Genomic DNA, 23,738 nt, shown 5'->3' on the forward strand with positions numbered 1-23,738 from the left:
CACAAAGTTTTAAAAGTATTCATTTTCTGTCTTTGGTTTGTGAATACACCTATATGGTTGCAATGTCGTGGTCTTTAAGATTCTTTAATTATTTTTAATGATTCTTCAATTATTGCCTGTAACTATATAATATTGGGTTAGATATTGTGTTATGATTTACTTTACCATTTTACTGATTTTTTTAAAAAATCTATTTGATAATACTGTAATTACTATCTTTGCCTTGATAGCTATTCTTTATCTTGAATTACTTATTAAATTTTATGACTTTCAAAAATGATCAGTTTATAGTCGAGAACATCCAGAGATGCTATTTTATAGTTTTGCATTATATGAGTTTCCTCATATCAAAATCATTGATGCTTCTTTTGATTTAAATTTGTTCTTTTTTTCTGCATTTTTAAAGATTGATTTTTTTTCATAATGAGTTCTTTTTTAAAACCATAGCATACATTTCCCATGCTGACATCACACGATCCATATAAAATAGGAGGGGGGTTTCCTATTGCTGGAGGTACTATGTTCTCCATCAATTCAGCCAGACAGTTCAACCTGGAGTTCTCTGTTCCTGTGCACCTCTACAGCCTGCCTCTCCTTTCCTTGCAGACATTCTGTAATAACAATGAGGTTAGCCTCACAGTTTTCCTTGATTCCTTTCATTTTCATAGTCAACTCTTCCCCTGCCAACTTGTTGAAGCTGTTGATCTCCTCCAGTCTTCTGAAGGATCTCTCATTTATTCTCCCTCTTGTCTGTCCATTGTTTCAGCACCTGGCCTTCTGAGACATTTCTTCTTTCTCTTCTGCTGCCTCCATGGTTTTCTGCCTATGTCTTCTCCAGGAATAGGTCTTTATTCTTTGGAGAACCTAAAGTTCCATGGGGCTACTGAGATAGGAGGTGGTGGCTTCAAGATCAGCTCAGATGTCTGGCAAGAGGCACAATTGTTGATTTGCTTCACTTGCATATCATGGTAACTGTAGATGTTGAGAGATTCTGAAAACAAGAGCAGACCAGTGACAGCACGGACAGTTTCTTGATTTTCTTCTTATACACCCACTGCTGTCTTAGCCATCATAGGGGTTGTGCAGATGCTGAACAGTGGTGAAGGGTCTGGCTACATAAGCCAAGAGAGCAAGAGAGGAGATTGATTTATTTTTGTATTTAAATAGCATTAAGATACAATCTTATACATATTTTAATTTTACTTTCAAACCAAAAGTAAATATTAACCAATATTTTGTAACAGATTCTATTTCCTCTAGTATGAAATGTCTTTGGGATCTTAGATGTTTAGGAGACATTGATATAAGCTCTATTTTGTATTTTACACTTAAATTTTCTAAACTGGTTTTCCTTAGTATTTGTTCTATTTTTCTTAAAAACTAAATAAATATTTTGGTAGTCAAATATGTCGGTCTCCCCATTGTGATTTTGCAGTTGAATTTTCCCATCTTCAAGATGAAATTTTAATTGATTATAGAGCAGGGAATAGACTCAAGTAAAAAAAAAAATCCAAATCTTCTCTCATGTAGTCAGGATCAGAATGGTTTATTAGGATGGTTTCATGAATCAACTGCTGATTTTGAAAATAGAATAAAATATTATAGCTATTTCGGGATGATTGAAGATCAAAATTTCTTTGTTATTATTATCTGTTTTGTTTCTGGTTAGAAGCTATAGAAACTTATTCATTTACATAAACAAAAGATAAATTACTGGATTTCAAGGGCTCCATGAAGAGAAGGTGTAGGTCCAAGATCAGGAAATTCGTCAGAACATGGGAATTTCAGAGGTTAGAGCAATGCCAGCATTACTGAGACCCACCATGCCCAGTCTTGCCCACTGCTGTCACCAGAACATGGACTCTCAGGCTTCGTGGTAAACAGTAACACCTGGGGCTACACACTAAGACCAATTCTCCAGAATTGAGAGCGGAGTGCCAATAGGCAGGCAGCTGTGCGTGTTGGACATCTCCATGTGATGTGTTTACAAAAGCACTTCTGCATATAGTCTTCCCTATATTCAGATTCCAGCTTATTAGTCATGAAGGGAATAACCAGATTCTCATTGATTGAAACACATTAACAAAACTTCAAGGAATCTAGGGTTTCTTTCATTCCCAATTAGTTTAACAGAAGATTAAAAATGGCTCAAGAACATAGACGACTCATCTATTCTCAGTCTCTCACATCTACTTATTATTTCAAATAGCCATTCAATGTTTGGTCAGATGAAGTTAGTATCAGAAGGAGTAAATGGTAGTTAGGGTCCCCCCCCAATTCTATTTATGTAGGATTTGGGAGATTGTTTTCTGCTCTTGATATATTTCTCTTGATGGATAACGTTGGTTACTGTACTAGTTTCTGATTGCTGCTGTAAAAAATGACTATGAATTTAGTGACTTAAAACACAAATTTATCTTTTCCTAGTTTTGGAGATTAGAAATCTGTATAGGTCTCCCTGAGCTAAAATTAAGGTGTCAGCAGAGTTGGTTTCTTCTGAAGTTTCCAAGGGGGGGTGGAAATTACCTTCTAAAATCTAAAGGATGCCTACCTATATCTCTCAGGTCATGTCCCCCCCCCCCCATTATCCAAGCTAGCTGCGGTTGGTCCAACCTTTCTCACATCATTTCACTCCAACAGTGACTTGTCTGCACTCCTCTTGGCTTTTAAATCCTTCTTATTGCATTGGGCCCATCCAATAATCCAGGATGATCTCCTTATTTTAAGGTCAACTATTCAGCAAACCTCATTCTATCTGCTACTTAATCCCCACTTTCCACATAACATCATGTATTCACAAGTTCCTGGGAGTCAGACATAGACCTCTTTTGAGTGTCATTGTTCTGCCCACCATGATTATTCATATAAGAGAGTCAATCTTTGGTGGACAATTGAACTAATGTGTGGACACTGCTCTTTTTTTAATTTTCATGGAGGATGCCTCTTCTGTTTCCTCATGGCTAGGACTATGGATTCATGCTAAAACAATTGTTCCTTAACTTTTCCAGATTTAAAATTGTTCTTCAGTCATTATACATTTGAAGTCTTCAAATTCTATTGCGTAACTCAATTTACCTAAACTCACTCGACTCCTCAAAAATCTTAAGTCAGGCAAATATACAACTGCTAGAATTATTATAGTTGTTTGAACTGAATAAATGATTATATAATAATATAATATCATAAAGTATATAATTGTCAAAGGGTTTCAAAATCTTACATTCTGTAAATATTAAAGAGTATTTTCTACCATAAAACTATATTTCTGGAAAACTATGCTAAAAGAGCAACAGTTACTATTTCACACTTTGTACCAGTAATATTTAGAGCTGAACAAATTTATATAATTGAGACATATAATAAAAATTCAAATGTGAGTGACAAAATATTTTCTCAATTATGTTTTCTTTATGATCAAGGCATCTGACATTCACAATTAAAATAAGTGATTATGGGAATGAGAAAAATATTCTGAAATCTCAGGCCATTATATCAGGATTTATTACATTATAAATCTGGCTTTTAAATGGTCCTATTTGGTATAACCTCTAAGAATGATTACTTTAGTTTCAAGGTGAAAAAACACAATCCAAACAAAGAAACAAAACCAAAATTATAGTTTTTAAATTAAGATCCCTGTTTGTTTCAAGGCTCAATCAAGCTAACCTGAGTAAAATCCACATATGGCCTTATTTGTTCAACTAATCATTTAGACACTATTTCTTTTGCATTCTCAATGGGCCAGACACTGTTGGACAATTGGTATCCAACTACTTCTAAAAAATAAACATTAAAGATAATGCACATAATCACTATATATGGGAACTCCACATTTCAAAAAATGCTTTTAGTAAAATTAATTCAGCAATTTATAACTTTTGGATTGCCCAGTTTACTCATGAAATCCTGATCTGTGATTGTAACACCTATCCTACATTATTGCTTACATATTATTCAGAGCTGACCCCAAATACAGGGGCATATGAAAACCAACAAGTTATTTACTGTTATTCTCTCTCGAGTTCCTGGAAGTTGACAGGCTTCAGTTAGGTAGTCATCTCTTGGATTCTTTTATTTGATGGCTTCATTAGGAGACTTACTCATGTCTTGTACTTAGTGCTGGTTACCAGACAGGACCTCAGCTAAGTCTGGCCTAAACACCTGCATCTAGCCCTCCAGGCAGCTCAAATTTCCTTATGACATGGAGGTTAGGTTCCAAGAACAGGCATACCAAGAGATCCAGGTGGAAGATAATCACCTTTTCAGAACTGGCCTTCAAAGTCAGAGTGTCACTTCCACTGTCCCCTGTTGGTTGATGCAGTCACAATGGAATGTTTAGTATTAAGAGACAAAAGAAACTCCACCTCTTTGCACAGGAGTAAGGAGAATATAGATAGTTAAATGTAGTCTTTGAAAAATATAGTGGCCTCACCTATATAATATTGTAGCTATTATACTTGTGAATACCTATGCTATGTGCTGAAGGTGAGTTTTACAGAGATCGATCTCGTGCCCAATTATTAGAATAAGAGGGGATGGAAATGATGAAGGCAATACTAGAAAGTGATTTAGGAATATGTGAATGATAAAAAGGAATGGAAAACTTGCATCCGAGCAATATTTTGTTGGAAAAATAAGCAGAATGTAATTGCTACTGGATGTGAAGCACAAATTTGACAGAAAATTTAAAATGATTCTAAGGCATTAATTTTGGGATTCCAGAAAAGACCTGCAACAACAGAAATAGATACAAAAAAACTGCATGGGAGCATAAAGGGATTAAACACATGTTTGGCAGTATTTGAGTTTTCAAATAAGATGCCTTATGACATCTGGACATATCTGGACCATATCTGGACCTTGGATGAGACAATGGGAGTACGTATTTTTAGATTGTTAGAGACCTAAATCAAAATCTGTATTTGAGGAAACAATATAGAAAGAGATGAGCCTAAACTCTTGAATTAAAGATCTCGTTTTTTAAGTGGGTACATTAAAAAGAAATGTGTTTCATTGGAAACTCTTCATTGTCTGCAGCATTCCCTTCCTGGTGACTCAAGACCTGTTCATTGTCTTTGAGCTATTTTTGAAACTCTTTCTACATTGTGAGTAACCGGTATGTAAATACTGTCCTGTGATTTCAATTGACTCTTTCTTGTAAAAAGAAAGCAGTTCTGTCTCTATTTGAAGTTCATCTCCAAATTCCATTATATAAATTTGTGCTATTTTAACTTTCCCTTTAGACTTGGATCATCCGCTTCGTGCTCTCATGTCATTTGAGTAAAAGAGTCTTTACCACACAGTCATGTTGAAATCTGTACATGTTATTCTGGTATTTTTTAAGATGTAAGAGATCTTCTTCAGAATTCTCTGTAGGTATCAAGGCTATCACAACAGGGGAGGGAGATGAGGCTCAACTCTGAATACAACATGGAGAAGTGAGGATTTATAGTTGAAAAAGCAATTGGGGTGGGGGAGGGTGGAAAATTATCAATAAGAGACACCAAGAACAAGGGGGAATTCTTGCTAAACTGACCTAACAGAATTCTTATTGAAGATAGGCCAAGGTCATCTGAATGACCTAGGGGGATGAGAAATTTGATCAGATATTGAGATTTTAGAGTGATCAGATATTGAAGAGGGGGAAAAAATTTCTCTACACCGGTTTAGCAGAATTGTTGCTACCTGGGCTAGGTGGACTTATGGACAAGTCTCAAGGGTGTAACCTGGTCAAGAAGATAGCATTTACCAATTAACTGTGATTATACTTTTTTTCTGAAAATTATCTTCACAGATGGTAGAAGAATGATCTGAGTGGCAGGAGAAGAACTTAAAGTTGTGGGGTAATGATGAACAGATGTGGCCTGGAGTGAAACAAAGGAAGATAATAATGAAAACATAACCCATGTGTGTCCTGCTTCTTAACAAATTATGATAATTAACCTTCTGTTTGTTATTAGTAAAGTTGGAAGGTAATACAAATTGAATAAACCCAGTATGAAAATGTGCAATCCAAAATACTCTAAAATCTTTAAGGGGGGTGCTGACATGATACTCCAAGTTTCAAATATCAGAAGACCTCAGAATTCTCATGTTTAGATTATGGATGCACAACCAGTAAACTCAACACAGACATCCCAAAATTCAAGTATCTCTGAAATCTGAAATACTTCTGGTCCCAAGCATTTTGAATTAGGGTTATACAACATGTAATAATACTGTCTATCTTACATGGTCATATGTAGCTAACCAAGATTGTGTGGGATTACCCAAATCAGCATGTGGTACGTTAATAGGAAGTTATGTCTGAGAAGATTCAAGACATGCTGCTCCAAATCATGGTATTGTCATCTGTGAAAACCATAGAAGTAGGTTGGTCTCTGATCTCCTCTCTTCCCATATCCTTTGAAGTGTATCATCCAACCTGGCCAACCTTCCCTCATTCTGAGAGGTCCAGCCTACACCTAGAAGACAGACATTCCCTTTTCTGAACAAATCAAGATGCCACAAAGAATCTGAACCAACACCTTGCTAAGCCCATCAGCCCTACCCCTCAATTTTATTACCATTAGATCATAACCTTTTGTCCTTTAGTCTTACTTCTGGCATGAGTGTCCATAAAAATAGCTTGTTCTCCCCCCACCCCCCCCCCCAGAGTCTTCATTTGGTGAAGACTTCTTGTGGGGTATAAAACATTTATTAAGTACATTTATATGCTTTTATGTGTGTCAATCTCTTGTTTATAGGGATTTTGGCCATGATCTTATTGATGGGGGAAAAATGTATAACTTCTCCCTTACAATCACATTTTAGGAGTCATGAAAAAAGCTGTGGAATAGGAACAGACTGCTAGCTACGGACTAATACCCATTTTCCTTTCTGTTGTAGACATTTTTTTTTAACTGGGTGAATTATTACCCATTCATCATCTTCATCTCCCAGCTTCTTTGATCCCTAATGTGGCTACAGGATTGAGTTATAAACAGAGATATAAATAGAAGTGTGGAATATGATTTTAGGAGTTTCCTTAAAATCCTAATTTTGAACTAGATACTGAACTGCTTTATAATTTAGGTACTTATAACAAAAGTGATCTATATTTACATAAATTATGCCTTTAGATTTTTTCCCAATGAAGACTGTAATTGTAAACTTCAAAGCTTTATTGACTTGTATTTCCTCTGATACTTAATTTATACTATTTTATCTATTATATTTCACACTTATATCTACTAATCAGGGAAGATATTAGCCCATTTAAAAAATTAGACTACTGAATTTTTGCCATCAAGTTTTTGATTTCTTACTATTCTGGATGTTAATTTATATTAGAGAGGTAGTTTGCAAATATTTTTCCCCCTTTATGTATGTTGTCTTTTTGTTATTTCCTTTACAAATTTCTCAATTTGATATTATCTAATTTTTCTATTTTCTTTTTGTTGCCTGTGGTGTTATATTCTTGCCCAAAAGAATCCTTGCCCTATCACCAGTGTAAGAGCATTGTCTTCTAAAATTTATTGTTTCAAGTTTAAAGTTTAAGTCTTAGATTAATTTTGAGTTGATTTTTGTATATGGTAAGAGGACTCCAGTCACATTTTACTCATGTGAATATCCAGTTCTCCCACCACCATTATAAATGGTGAATGTTCTTGTCCACAAGAACATTTTTTTGTGGAAAATATTTAGCTCTAAGTATATGAGCATATTTTTGAGGTTTCTACTTTGTTGTATTGGTTATTTCTTTTTGTATGGCACCAACATGCAACAAGTATATGCAAAAATGTTCAATGTAATGAATCAGGAAAATACAAATCAAAACCAAATTAGATATCACCTCATCCTATTTAGAATGACTACAATAAAAAAGACAAAAGATACTGGAGGATGTGGAGAAAGGAGAAATCCTATATATACTGTTGATAGCAATGTAACTGGTATAGCCATCATGGAAAACACTATAGGGGTTCCTCAAAACAAAACAAACTACCTTATGATCCAACTATTCTACTTCCAAGTATATAAATGGAGTCTGCATATCAGAGAGATACCTGCACTCTCATGTTTACTGTAGCACTATTCACAGTAGCCAAGACATGAAATCAACCGAGGTGTCCATTAATGGGTGAATGGATAAAGAAAACATGGCACACACATGATGGAATTCTATTCAGTCATAAAAAAACAAAAAACAAAAAACACTGTCAGTTGTAACAACATGGATGTACCTAGAGACAGATTAATGTCAAGTGAAATAAGCCAGGCATGACAATACAAATGCTACATCATTTTCACTCTTGTGAGTAATTTAAAAGTTGAACATATACAAGTAGAGAGCAGAATAGAGATTGCTACAGGGTGGGGAGGGTTGGTAGAGGAGGAGATGGAGAGAGAGGGGCTAAAGGGTTAAGTCACAGCCATATTGGAGGAATAGGTTCTGGTGTTATATTATACAAAGCGGGGTTCTAGTTAATAATGTTGTATCCTTTCAATATAGCTTAAAGAGGATTTTGGAATATTCTTAGCATGCATAACTGATATGTTTGAGATGATGAAAAAAATGTGAATATCCTGAGTTGATCAATACACCGTGTACAAATACACCAAAACATCGCTGGGTATCCCATAAAGATATACATTTATTCTCTCAGTACAGAATAGATTTATTTCCAAGTCACAATCGACTCCAAAATCCTGAAATTGGCTCTAAAATCTTCAGAGATAGTACAGAAAAACTGCACAAAAATTGACTTTGAACTCTGTTGGAATATATTTCTTTAGAAGACCATAATTTTCAATTTACTTGGCTTCAATTCATCAGTATAATCATGGGCAATCAAAATCATTTAGTCAAATGTCCATTTGGGGCCTGGAAATGCCCATAGATTTTTCATAAAGATGCAGATAATTATACAGTAATGAACTCATTCATATTAGAGATATAGTTTAAAACCTTAAGGAAACAAGGCTTGGATATTTAGTTGATAACTTCTTCACTCCAATTCTCTGCCAAAACTAAAGTGAAATCCAATAAATGATTATATCAAAACCTTTTGGTTTATTCTATTCCCATAGTCATCTTTTTACCCTTACCAAAACAAAGTTCTCCCTCCCAAGGTCGGCCAATTTTGTAAAACCATGTAGGATATATTCTTATTTCCTTCCAAAGCTTTTATTCCCTAATAGTTTGTTATTGCTTGTGTATTCAAGTTAAGTACACAGCTCCTCAGACCATGTTTCCACATCAAGGCTAACATAAAAATAATACCATAGAGGTTTATGTTATGTTCTAATTAACACAGATATGATTATATTGATTGTTTCCAATACTTGTGTATAATGTATCAATGCACTGAGACTAAACTTAATGGAGTATATTTTTCTTCACAGTCTTCCTTCCCAAAACGGAATATAAAATCTGAGTCAGAAACTCATCCTGAAAATGCCTCCAAAAATTCGATTTTAATACCCATTAGTATGTAAACTCATTTAAACTTCGGAAAGATATTAAAGGAAAGGAATATGGGACTCATTTATAATGATTCCGTTGCTTTGGGACATCATTAACTTAGGAAACTACACCATTAGTGTGACTAAATTTCTCCTTACAATAACCAACGTTGAGAGAGAATTATGGGCTGGATAAAAGGTACTAGTTCCAAGTGCAGAAAACACAAGTGGTGGTGTAATATATTCGTCAATAGATTGTTGAACCAGGAAAGGGGCTAAAATAGAATTCATTCAGGGCGTTTCTGATGTATATTCTTCACATAAGCACACACATACTTCAGATCAGAGCTCTCCTGTCCTTCTGCTCCTGTGAGTGGTTCTCTTGACCATGCAGTATTCTGCAGCTTCCTCTCTCACCACTTGATGCACCTTCCCTACCACGTCACCCTAAGAGACACCTCTGCCCCCACTCACGTGCCGATAATCCAGACATTATGTAGGAGTTCTAGTTTCCTCTTGGCCTTGTGGGCTGAATTGAACAAATGTAGAACAAACCTTAAGGCAGCACTTCTACCCAGCTTTCTTGAAAGGAGGAAGAGCTAAACAAATGGAAGATACCAGAATATGCACCTAAGACATGCCACAATGGCCTAAGAATAGCTTTGAGCTGAAAGCAATTAGCTCTCTGCTCTCCTTTTTCACTGTCTAAAAGCGAGACATGAGATTATTATCTCTAGTCCCAGTCAAGCATGAAGATCAGGTGAGAAGCGTAAGTGACCCAGATGAGACCAGCAGAACTGTCCGGTTGAGCCTGGTCAGCCCAAAGAACCATGAAACATAATACTTTATTGTTTTAAGCCCCTGGTTATGGTGTGTGTGTGTGTGGGGGGGTGTTGTCATACGTTAATACCTTGATGATCTAAAAGATCAAAGGTGACTGGGATGAACACACTCAAAAGAAAATGCAATTTGGATAAATATAACTGTGCAGACAGGGTCACAAAGGAATGGCCTGGATGTATATAGTTGGGACACCATTTAGGCATGAAGATTTTAGGAACTTAGTTCCAGGAATAAGTTAGGCTGAGTAGAGAGAGGTGTAAACATAGAAGAGGGATTTAAGCAGAGAGGTGGCAATAAAGACTCAAGTTATTTAGACTAGTATGTAAAATGAGGATATAAGAACATTGCTCAACTGGTTGAGTCACAGGCTGTTAATGCTCCTAGGTCAGGATTACATTTGGTTCCAGACTTGGGAAGCAGAAGCGGATCAGCCACAATATCCATTTCTCTAAAACAACTCCAAGTATTATTTTAGATAATGTTTAATATTATTTGACAAAAATAAATAATTAGATAGTGTTCTCTGGCTTCTTATCTTCGTGTATTGGTTTATCCAGTTCCTTGGGATCAGACCCAAGACAAAGCCCCTCCTCTCTAGGAGCTGGCAGTTGGGGTGCAGGAACAGGGTAGTACAGGATGTAATTAAAGGATAACTGAATAACTCCTATAGAATGGGCTGAGAGGACTTGTGCCTCTGGGACTCGGTGAGGGAGAAGGAGAGAGCAGCGGTACCTGAGAGGGCCATGTGATGAGAAAGCCTCCGATTAGGGGTAGACCTTGATTACTCCAGGACAATAAGATAGAGGCTTTTGGTTGAAAGCCAGGGTTAGGTTGGAGAAGAGGAAGGCCCATGTGTTAAAGCCAGGCTCGGTTGCCAGCCTGTGGTACTTCTGGGAGGTAGTGAATGATTTAAGAGGTGAGCCTCGTGAGAGGAAGGTAAGAGCACCCAGGGTGTGCTCTTGAAGGGGGCTATTGGGACTCTAGCCCTTCCTCCCTCTCACTTGGCCTCCTGGCTGCCACAAGGTGAGCAGTTTTCCATGGCCACCACAATGTACTGCCCTATCACAGGCCCCAAAGCAACAGAGTCAACTAACTATGGACTGAAACCATGAGCCAAAATAAACCTTTCTTCCTTTGAAGTTGTTTATATCAGGGATTTTGTTACAGTGTCAAAAAGCTAACTAGCACACTATGTAGCTGGTAAAAAAGCCCTGTGGGTCACTCAATCATCATGGCCTTTGGGCTCACTCCATTGCTACCTCAAATGGGCCTCTGACATTCTAGAATATAGTTGTCATTATGGCTCCAGGAAAATTTTAGATCCTGCCATGACACATCTCATAATTGCATATTTGGGTTTAGCAACATGCCGTATGTAGGTGAGCTGATCCAATGTTCCAGGCCGTATTTAATCAATTCAGTTATAATTCTACTGTCATGTATATCTAAAAAGAACAAATTTTAAAAAATAATTTGACAAAAAAGAAAAAGACCACCATGTTCATAATTTGACTAAGGGGTAGAATTTCATTTTCACTGGCCACTCAATGCAGGGATTTTCTATAAATTGAGCTTTGAAAAGCCTTTGAAAACTTTTACGCAGCATATTCAGAGAAAATGTATCTCTGGTACAAATAATTTTATCTTGCTTCCTCTGTCAATGACGGACTTTTCACTGATTTTGCCCTACCTCCAAAGGAAGTTGCTAAGGTAGGATTTTGAACTAAGCCAGGGCATGCTAATATTCTGAAGGATGCTCCTCCCAAAGGTTGTAAAGAGGGGTGAAATACTCCCCCATGAATGAGACACAACCATATAGCATTCTAACATCAAATTGCTTTGGGCGTACAAACAATAATAAGTGTTGACAAGAAGTGGGTGGGGAGGCACACTCAGACACTGCTGGTGGGACTGCAAATTGGTGCAGCCAATATGAAAAGCAGTATGGAGATTTCTTGGAAAATTGGGAATGGAACCACCATGTGACCCAGCTATCCCTTTCTTTGGTCTGTACCTAAAGGACTTAAAAACAGCATACTACAGGGACACAGCCACATCAACGTTTATAGCAGCACAATTCACATAGCTAAACTGTGGGAGCCAACCTAGGTGTCCTTCAAAAGATGAATGGGAAAAAAATGTGGTATACATACACAATGGAATATTACTCAATAATAAAAGAAAATAAAATCATGGCTTTTGCAGGTAAATGGAGTTGGAGAAGATAGTGCTAAGTGAAATTAGCCAATCCCCCCAAAATCAAATGCTAAATGTTTCAATATAAGGAGGCCGACTCATAGTGGGATAGGGAGTGGGAACAAGGGAGGAATAGATGAACTCTAGATAGGGCCAAGGGGTTGGAGGGGAAGGGAGGGGGCATGGGGTTATTAATGATGGTGGAATATGATGATCATTATTATCCAAAGTATAGGTATGAAGACACAAATTGGTGTGAATATATTCTGTATACAACCAGAGATATAAAAAATTGTGCTCTCTATATAATAAGAATTGTAATGCATTCCATTATTATGAATAAAAATGATTAAAAATTTAAAAAACACAAATCGATATGGACATACTGTTGAAGTATCGAATATATCTGATTTTTCAAGGCCAGTATTTCAAGCTCAGAAATGACTATCCAAACACAAAGCAGATGGTTGTGGAATTTGAAGCAGGTTACTTAGTGGAGTGGTGGGGTGGGATGGAGCAGGGGCTACTGTTTCTCACCTGCTGCTTCTGTAGCACCTATGGTGAATAAAGGTAGCAGTACTAAAGGGCTTCAGAGGCTTGGATGTAATGGAGTGGGTGGACAGGGATGTTTGGCTATTATCATAATTGGGACCTATCTGAGCTACAGTGGTTACTTAGGACTCAGAGGGTCTGTCTCAGTTTGTCTTTTGCTATCTAAGATTGAAGAAGCAGCATGCTTCCTCTGAGTAAATAAATTAAGGCAAATGTGGACTGAATTGCTTATTAGTCAATGCTAGGGAAAAAACATTTTGTGAATCTGACAACATAGGAAATTTTGTATTCCTAATATAATTATTGGTATTGTCTTTGATATGAGGAAGGTTTCACACTTATCTGTTGAATTAAACCAACTCTCCATGATTTATCTGTGATTTGATAATTATTTAAAGCTTGTGTAATATTATGATATAATGAAGAAATATATATTTAGTGGTTGGCCCCATTTTTTAATTTGTTCTAATTATTTATGACAGAATGCATTTCAATTCATTATTCATAAATGGGGCACAACTTTTCATTTCTCTGATTGTACAAGATATAAAGTCATATCATATGTGCAATCATACATGTACCCAGGGTAATGTTGTCCATCTCATTCCATCATGTTTCTTACTCCCATACCCTTCCCCTCCCCTCAACCCAGTCCAAGGTTCCTTCATTTTTCCCACTCCCCACTACCAACTATGGAAATCAGCATGTACATATCATAGCATATTTGGCCTTTGGTTTTTCACTTAGCACGATATTCTCCTACTCCATCCATTTACCTGAAAATAACATTTTTATTCTTTTAATGCTGAGTAGTATTCAATTGTGTATATATACTTCAGTTTCTTTATCCATTCATCTATTAAAAGGCATCTAGGTTGGTTCCACAGTTTAGCTATTGTGAATTGAGTTGCTAAAAAGATTGATGTGGCTGCCATCACTGCAGTTTGCCAATTTTAGGTCCTTTGGGTATAGACTGAGGAGTGGATAGCTGGGTCAAATGGTGGTTCCATTCCAAGTTTCTAAGCAATCTCCATACTGCTTTCTAGAGTGGTTGCACAAATTTCTAGTCCCACCAGCAATGTGTAACTGTACCTTTTCCCCCATATCCTCAGGTTGGCCCTATTCTTAATTAAACTAAAACCCTCTTAATTTCCTAAGTGATAAGTGCCATAAAGGTTTGAAAGGGATACCTTTTGTTATTCATCAGAGTCCCTTTCAACCAGACCAGGGTTTATAGTAACAAGTTAACTCTTTTCAAAAGTCCTTATAAATAGGGACCGGTTGCCAGGAAAAGCAACCCTGTGGTCAGAGTTGGAATTTTTCAGTTTTAATCTCCAACCCCTGGACAAGAAAAGGACCCTGACCTAATCACTAATGGTTGACAATTTAATCGTGTCCATATAGTGAAGCCACCATAAAAATCTGTTACCACACTGTTCACTAGATTTTTTGAATTTCCCTATCAAAAAGAAATTTTGTAAGCTTTGATCAGAATCTCCTCTAATTAGTTAATGATTTAGCCATCTACTCAACAATGTTCATATATTTCAAACCATCATGGTGCACATGATAAATGTATATAATTGTTATAATTTTTAAAAAAGGTTTAAAGAGCATCTGGGCTGGTGAACACGTGGAGGTACTGGGTGGGTGGCTCATTAAGAAAGGAAATGAAAGCTTCCTGCACCTCCCTCATACCTTCCCTGTGCATCTCTTCATCTGGCTCTTCCTGCATTTGTGTCTTTTTATAATAAACTGGAAATTTAGTAAGTAAATTATCTCGAGTTGTGTGAGCCATTCTGGCAAATAAATGGAGCCTGAGGAGAGAGTGGCGAGAACCTCTGATTTATTCATAAGAGCAGAGGTGACAACCTGGACTAGTGATTGGCAGTTACAATTGGGGAAAGTTAGTCTGGTGTTGCTGAGTGCTTGATTCTTGGGTCTGTGCTAACTCCAGCTAGTTAGTGTCAGAATTGAGCTCAACAGTGGGACACCCAGATGGTGTCTGCAGGAGAATTGGAGAATTGCTTGGTGCAGAAAACCCACACATTTGGTGTTTGAAGTAAGGAGTGCATAGAAAAAAATAAATCAGTACATTTTTCTTTAAAGCTAGTTATATTGAGTCTGAAAACAGGGGGGGGAAACCTAATTTGGGATTTAAGACCTATTTAAGAGACAATGGAAAGAACTATTTTGGACTCGAACATTCTGATTCCTGCTCATGAATCATTGGATTTTCAAGTGTTGCAACTTAAGCTCTTCTTGAGGAGGTATCCAGAAATAGGTTCTTTCTGGTTTCCTTGCTTTGTTCTTTTCTTCAATCATAGATATGCTTGGAAGCAGATCATGAACCACAAACATTCCTCTCTCAATGAAAATCTTCAGTGTTGTGGTCCAGGTGTTCAAATGTTTTAAGGAGCATGTGAGGTTTGCAAAGGCTTCTGCTAAACCTTTTCCTGGGAGTCATTCTTTCTCCTGCAGTTTCCTTTGGCTTTTTCAACTGTGCATTACTCTCCTGGATCCATTACCATCTTATGATATCATTATTGTCCATGCAGACTGTTGACTAAAATGATATGTGGTATATGACTGCAAACTCCTTTAAAGGGTACTAAAATTTACTGGTATACCGTATGGGATTTTCATAGGACTTAGTGGCATAATTTTTTTTTCCTGAAGAGTAAACTATAAATTTGGTCCTAATTAAAACAACAAAAAGGTTAATAAAGTGTGGATTTTTAGCTTCTTAAGAAGTTTGTAGATATTAGTAGATTCCTTCCACTAAGAAGGGAGGACTAAAGCATTTCAAACAAGTGTAGGAAGACTAAATATAAAACTTAATGGGAGGCATGTGCAAAGCTGCTGATAGAATCTGGCCCTAATCAAATAAGTTTTTGTGCATCTGTGCAAGGATAGCCTCAATATGATGAGCATTCCTGGTAGAAGAGTTGGTTGCTGAAGGAGAAGAAAATTCAGAATATCCTTAGAATGATGTAACAAGGAGGACAAATATTTGAACATAGGTGATGAAGATGGCAAAATGGGGGACATTTTATTTTCATAGTTGATGGAAAATTAAAGTAACATCCTTCACTGCAATTTAATTAGTTAAGCCCAGTTAATAGGCAATAATTAGGAGCTAATACAGAGGTAATAAGATAATTGCACTTTTTTTTCTGCTTCTAAGGAATTCTTAAGTGAGAGCTTTCAGATCTCTCTAAAATAAAAGAGCAGTAGGATAATGTAAGAATACAAGATGGTGATATGTTCTTCACCCTGGCTAAATTAAGGCCTAAGGGATTGTAGAGAGAATCTAGAGTGGTGGTAATGAGACAATCAAGTTTAATCATAGTGAAGTAATTTGCTGGCTATATCATCTCAAACTAATATATTACTTAGTATTTTTGAGACCCATTTCCTTCTCTTTGATACCATTAATACCACCTAACTGGGAGTATTTTATGAGCCTTATGTGGGATGATTTAAAATTAAGCACAGAAGTCGTGGCAACAAACAGGTACAAATATTAAGAAATGACACAATACGATTTTCTGAAAATATGGTACCTTGGGGTAAGCATGATTTCTCCACAATAAGATAAACTCAGTCTTCATAAGTTTGACACATTAATTACTAACCCATCAAAATAATCAGCATTTCAATCACCTTTTTTTTTTAATTACTCCTCCAACACTTCCCTTGCTCTTGGTAACTACCAATTTGTTTTCTGATATCACTGATGATTTCCCCTTTTAGAGTTTCAGATGAATGGAATCATATTACTGTGTATCCCTTTATATTTGGTTTCTTTTACTGGGCCATGTTTTATGTGATTCACTCATGATGTGTATCAATTGTCTGTTGTCTTTTATTTCGAGAGGTATGTCTTTTTATGAATATATATCCCCTTTCCCCCAATTAAATGTTGAGGGGCATTTTAGTTACATTATTTTTTTGTAAACACGTTTTCCTTTCGCTTGGGCAAAGATCAAGGAGTAGAACAGCTGTGATGTTTCGCTATACAAGAAACGGCCTGTCATTTCTGGTGTTCATACAATTTTGCACTCCTGATCAAGAATCTACTCTGCTTATTCAACCAGTTCATGACACTTGTCAGCTTTTTCTTTTTTCTTTTTTTCTTATTCTAGCCATTCTATTGGGTATGGAGTAATATCTCATTAGAGTTTTGATTTTATTTCCCTGATGACTAATGATACTGAATATTTTTTCATAGGCTTATTAGATATTTACATAGTCATGTAATATCTTTTGTGAAGTAGCCATTCAAATGCTTTGTGCAAGACTCAAATCATATAACCCTGAGGCTGTGGCTGGGCTTGAGAAAGTTTGAGGCTTGATTTGCTTTATATGTGTCCTTTGTATTCTTCCAAGATGGGGGTGAATTTCTATAAGGAGTTGCACAGAACTGACCTAAGTTTAATGTCTGTCAATCAAGTAGGGGCTTATCAAATTTTATAGCTACTGATAGTGATGCCTAAGTAATTTAGATAATGATGGTATCTGGGGAAGATTAGATATGTATTATTTTATAATGATACATTTGAATTCCAAAACCCATGTAAAATATACAGTCAGCCATTCATATCCCCGAGTTTTGCATCCACAGATTGAACCAACCATGGATCAAAAATATTCAGAAAAAGATGCATCTTTACTGATGATGTACAGGATTATCTTCTAAACTATTCCCTAAACACAGTATAACAACTATTTACGTAGCATTTATACTGTGTGAGATATTATAAGTGGTCTAGAGAGGATTTAAAGTGATTAGGTTACATACAAACACTACACTATTTTATATAAAGGATTGGGGTACCTGCAGATTTTGGTTTCTGCAGGGAGTCTTGAACTTGATTCCCCTTGGATACTGACGGAAACTGTACATGGGGATTCCCTCATCAATCCTTTACTTTTGAATAGCCTACATCAGTCCATGTAAAATCAAAGTAACACAAAATAGAAGACAGAGAAGAACTCACATAAATAGTTATCTCATGCTAGCCACAGGTACCATAAACATACATTGGAGAAAGGATACCTTCTTAAATGAATAGTGCTGGGAAAACTGGAAATACATATGCAGCAAAATGAAATTAAAGCCCTCTCTCTCACCATATACAAAACTCAACTCAAAGTGGATCAAGGACCTAGGCATTAGACCAGAGACCCTGAGCCCACTAGAAGAAAATGTAAGCCCAACAGTCCAACATATTGGCTCAGGAATTTGACTTCCTCAACAAGATTCCCAAAACACAAGAAACAAAATCAAGAACCAATAAATGGGATAGTATCAAACTAAAAAGCTTTTCCACAGCAAAGGAAACAATCAAGAATATGAAGAGAGCCTACAGAATGGGAGAAAATCTTTGCCACCTGCATCTCAGACAGAACATTAATCTCCAGGATATATAATAAAGAACAGCCCCCCCAATAACCTAATCAATAAATGGGCAAAGGAACAGCCACTTTGAACAGGCACTTCAAAAAAAGAACAAATGATGGGTCAATAAATATATGAAAAAATTAACATCTCTAGCAATTAGAGAAATGCAAATCAAAACTACTCTAAGATTTCATCTCACTCCAGTCAGAATGGCAGCTATTAAGAATATAAACAATAAGTGTTGGCAAGGATGTGGGGGGTGGGGAAAGACACACTCATACATTGCTGGAGGGACTGCAAATTGGTACAACCACTGTGAAAAGCAGTATGAAGATTCCTCAGAAAACTTGGGATGGAGTCATCATTTGACACAGTTATTCCATTCTTCAGTCTATATACAAAGGACTTAAAAAATTAGCATACTATAGTGACAGAGCCACATCAATGTTTATAGCAGCTCAATTCACAATAGCTAAGCTATGGAACCAACCTAGGTACTCTTCAATGGATGAATGGGTAAATAAAATATGATATACACATGTGCACGTGTATATACACACATACACACAAACAATGGCATATTACTCAGCCATAAAGAATGAAGTATGGCATTTGCCAGTAAATAGAAATGGACACTATCATGTTAAGTGAAATAAACCAATCCTCCAAAAACCAAAGGCCAAATGTTCTCTGGTATGTGGATGCTAACACACAATAAGTGTGGGGGAAGGGAAGAATAGAAGTTCCTTGAATTAGACAAAGGGGAAATGAAGGGAAGGTGTGTAGGGGGGTAGGAATAGGAAAGACAGTAGAATGAACTGGACATAACTTTCCTATGTTCATTTAGGAATACATGACCAGTGTAACTCCATGTCATGTACAACCACAAGAATGGTAAGTTATACTGCATGTATATCTAAGTAGACTCTACTGTCATATATAACTGAAGATTAAAAAATTAAAAATCAAAGTAATACATTTAGCTACAGAAAATATCAAGATAAAATAGAACCACAACTAAGGACAAAGTTTTTAAACCTTCTCTTCCTCTGATCACCCCTGAAGCTTTCCCCCTCTTTTCCCACTTCCCTCCATTCCTCTCCAGGTGCAGTGGGGTTAAATCTGTTATAGCAATTACAATTTTATCTGCAGACCCTTCCAGTTTTCTCAACTGTGCTTAACATGAAATTTGGGGGAGGTTAGTTTTCCATCCTAAGAATATTTTTCAGTAGACAATGCCATTTTGTGTGTGTGATAAAACTGACAAATGACACCTGTGCAAAGCACAATATTGGCTGTACTATTTCTGTGAAGGCACCAAGGCAAGTTCACGTATTTTCCTGGGAATGTTAATGTCAACTCTGAGTGCTTTCTGCAGTATTTATGCTTACCCAGGTGTATTTGTACCATAAAAATTGTCAGAAGGGATGCGTGCATTGTTTTCCGTTTGACCATTATAACTGTTTTTGTGTCGAAGGGAAAATGTAATCTTGAAGGAAAAATTATTTACTTCTTACACAGATTATTCTTCAGGTCATGGTGGGCTCAGTTGTGATAAAGGGTGAAGACAGAGATAGTTATGCTTACATCCCTGCAGCCAAGTCAGATATTGACCATGACATTGCCCTGTATGTGAACCTATGCCATGCCCATCAGGGATGGGGGATTTGAGAATTACTGGCATATTTGGAAACTTTAATTATATTGCGGTTGACCAGCTCAAAATTACACAAACTAATTATATCTCAAGAGAAATACATTCTTAACAGTTAATCCCTACTCTTTCTCCTCTATTGCAACTTATAGTAGCAGACTCCAGTGTTTTACTTTAGAATAATAAAACAATACTTACATATGGGTAAATTATTTAAGGCACTTGGCTTTAAGCTCCTAGAAATAAAATGTTAGCTTCGGACTAGACACCATTTCAGCATTTACATTGAAGAGTTTGAATAGGAAATAAAACAGAAACTTCCATGACATTTTCTATTTTCATTATTTTTTTTCCAGAAAAAAGTCATCAAGTCCTAGTTGAAATTACTTGTACAACTGATTTTAAAAAGTGATTTTGGATATTGCTTAAATACAAGTTGGTTATGTTTGAAATAAGAAAAAAATTGAGAGGAAAAATTCCAATGAAGTGATTAAGGAAGAGTTCTAGGACTTAGCAAGATGCAGAGACATGGGATGCAAGCATTGGGAAAAAAAAAAAAAAAAAAAAAAAAAAAACCAAAACCAAAATAGACCAGAAACCATGACCCTAGCTCCCTAGCCAAGGGAGTCCTCATGAGAGAGTCCCAGTCAACCCCCAAACCATGGAAGCCAATAATCCTAGGAATATGGAATACTCCTATAGCTCTCAAGTTTGGACCCCCATTTGGGGAGCTGCCTAATAGAGTCTGCACGGTAGATTTCTTTGTAGAAGAAACACATTTACCCTCCAGACTTCTAGAGCTCTGGTTATTATACCTTGCTGTCATCTTAAGAAGAGAACCACTATAGAATTCAAACTGTTTTAGAGGCCATCAGGCTTTTCCATATCCCCATTAATGGGCCTCCACAGATATCACATCACTCTGGTACATGAGCCTGAAGCCTCATGATCCCAGCAAAACCCATCGGAGCAACTGTGACCAACGCCCAAGAGTGACAAGTACCTTGCACTACAGATGATAGGTGGTTCACCTTGAAGGAGAAGTTTGCCACCTCCAAGACCCGAGGCACTAGAGTGCTTGCCCCTAGGATCTGGGGCCCATTCTGCTCACTTCCCCTCACTTTCTCCCTTGCAATAAACTATTTCTGGGCCTGCTCCATTGCTGGAACTGAGGGAAAGTACCAGGTTCTCTCCCCATTACCGTGGGTGCAACATTACTTCTACTACTGAGGGTCCAGTGCCAGGGGTCACTGTTAACAGGACAGCTCACCCTAGCAATACATGAGGAAGTGTCCACCAAGTGCCATGCTCCCCAACCCACCACTCTTCGTGTTGCCAGAATGGCCACAACCTGCACACCTCAACACTGCTGATGTATACCTCATGGGCTGCTAGGATCCCCTTCCCATTCCCCCAACCCCTGCACAGCCCCTGGAGACAGATGGGATCTTACTCTGCTGCCCCTTGTTCCATGCCCCATGCCATGAAATAAAGCTGAAGAAGCAACTATAGGTGGATGACACTGTGGCACCCAACTGGAACCCATACCAATGTAGCCTAAGAAATCGATACCCATAAGACACATCTTTGGGAAAAAGCTTTCTACAGTAAAACATGTTGTGGTTTGAATATGGGGTATGCCTCAAAAGCTCCTGTGTTCATGCAGAGGCAAAATTTTTTGCTATAACCCAATCAGTCCATCCTAGTTTGAATGGACTCAGTGGGTGGTAACTGTAGTAGGTAGGGCCTGGCTGGAGGAGGTTGGTTGCTGGGGGTGTGATCTGGAAGCATTAATCTTCCTTGTGGTCCCTTCCCCTTTCTCTCCCTGCTTCCTGGCTACCATGAGGTAAGCAGCTTTCCTCGGTCACAATAGCTGCCATGATATTCTATCTCACCTTGGGCTCAAAGCAATGGAGATGGCCAATCATAGACCTCTGAAACCATGATCCAAAATAAACTTTTCCTTTTTTAAGTTGTTCTAATTGGGCATTTTGGTCACAGTGACAAAAGGCTGATTGACACAGGACACTTTATAAAATTGGTAGTCAATTGACCTGCCAGATGGGCTAATATCAACAGAGGGACATGTCATAGAAAAGGATATTAGCCACATGCCTGAGAAAGAATTCAAATGAATGATTCTGAGGAAAGTAAGAGACTCATCAGTGAAATTAGGAAAACAATTCATGGTATCAACGAGAAATTCAGCAAAGAGAGATCACAAAAAATGAACCAAACAGAAATCTTGGAGATGAAGAACTTAAATGAATTGAATTAAAAAAAATAGCTAAGTCTCAATAGCAGACTAGATCACATAGAATATATGAACCCAAAGACAGGTCTTTTGAAATATCCTTATCACACAAAATAACTCAAGGAAAACAATTAAAAAGAATGAAGAATGCCTTCAAGCCTTCAAGACTTACGGGATATCACTGAATTTTTTCTTTGGGGACAGAGAAGGTGGGGGTATACCTAAATATAAAGAGAAGGTAGAAAAGCAGAGAAAACCTATTCAATGAAATGATATCTGAAAGTTTCCTTAGTCTGGGCAAAGATAAACATCCAGATACAGGAAACCCAAAGAACCCTAGGCAGATTTGACAAGATCCTTACTGAGAATATATCATCATTAAACTGTCAAAGTATAAGACAGAGAAAATTCTAAAGAAAATAAAAGTGCCAATTTACATTTTTAAAACCCTCCATTTGACTATTAGCAAATTTCTCAGCAGAAATCTTACCTGCCAGGAGGGAAAAGGAAACTATTTTCAAAGTTCTGAAAGGAAAAACCTGCCTACCAATAATACATTACCTGCAAAGCTATCTTTCAGAAACTGAAGAACTAAAGATCTTTCACAAGAAGCAAGAATTGAGGAAATTTCTTCAGCACTATATTGGGCTTATGAAAGATATGTAAGGAAGTTCTGAGACGTGAAAGAAAGGTAACTACCATCATGAAAAGACAAAGAATAAAACCCACTGGAAGAGCAAATACACAACAGGTAAAAAGAATTAAGCCAATATAGAAAACCATCAAATCACACAAATAACAAGAGGGGACACAGAGCAAAGGGTATTCAAAGCAATGAGAAGAAAATTAACAAAATGATAAGATTAAGTCTTGACTAGTAATATTAACTTTGAATATAAAGAGTAAATTCTCAATTAAAAGACAGACCATGAATGAAATTATGGCAGTGTTGGTAAACGGATGGAACTGGAGACTATCATGCTAAAGTGAAAAAAGCCCATCTCCCAAAACCAAATGCCAAATGCTCTCTCATGTCTATGTGCTAACACAATGAAGGGGGCAGGGAGGAGAGGGAAGAATAGAAGTTCATTGGATTAGACAAAGGTGAGTGAAGGGAAGGGTGGGGTGGGAATAGGAAAAAAAAAACAGTAGAATTAATTAGACAAAACTTTCCTATATTCATGTATAAATAAATACACAACCAGTGAAACTCCACAGCATGTACAATTGCAAGAATGGGATCCTAGTTAGAATAAATTATAATGCATGTATGTACAATATATCAAAATATACTCTGTCATGTATATTTAAACAACAACCACAAAAGACTGAATGAATAGTAAAACATGACCCAGAACAATGCTAAGTACAAGGAACCAGGAAAG

The 23,738-nt window shown here is 37.0% G+C and overlaps 1 pseudogene; it reads right to left on the minus strand.

The window, feature by feature from the left end:
- Positions 1-534: 534 nt before the first annotated feature.
- On the minus strand, positions 535-14,836 carry LOC113176081 (stathmin-2 pseudogene; annotated as a pseudogene).
- Positions 14,837-23,738: the final 8,902 nt, after the last annotated feature.

The sequence above is a fragment of the Urocitellus parryii genome, chromosome 13, assembly GCF_045843805.1.
Source record: "Urocitellus parryii isolate mUroPar1 chromosome 13, mUroPar1.hap1, whole genome shotgun sequence".
NCBI classification, from domain to species: Eukaryota; Metazoa; Chordata; class Mammalia; order Rodentia; family Sciuridae; genus Urocitellus; species Urocitellus parryii.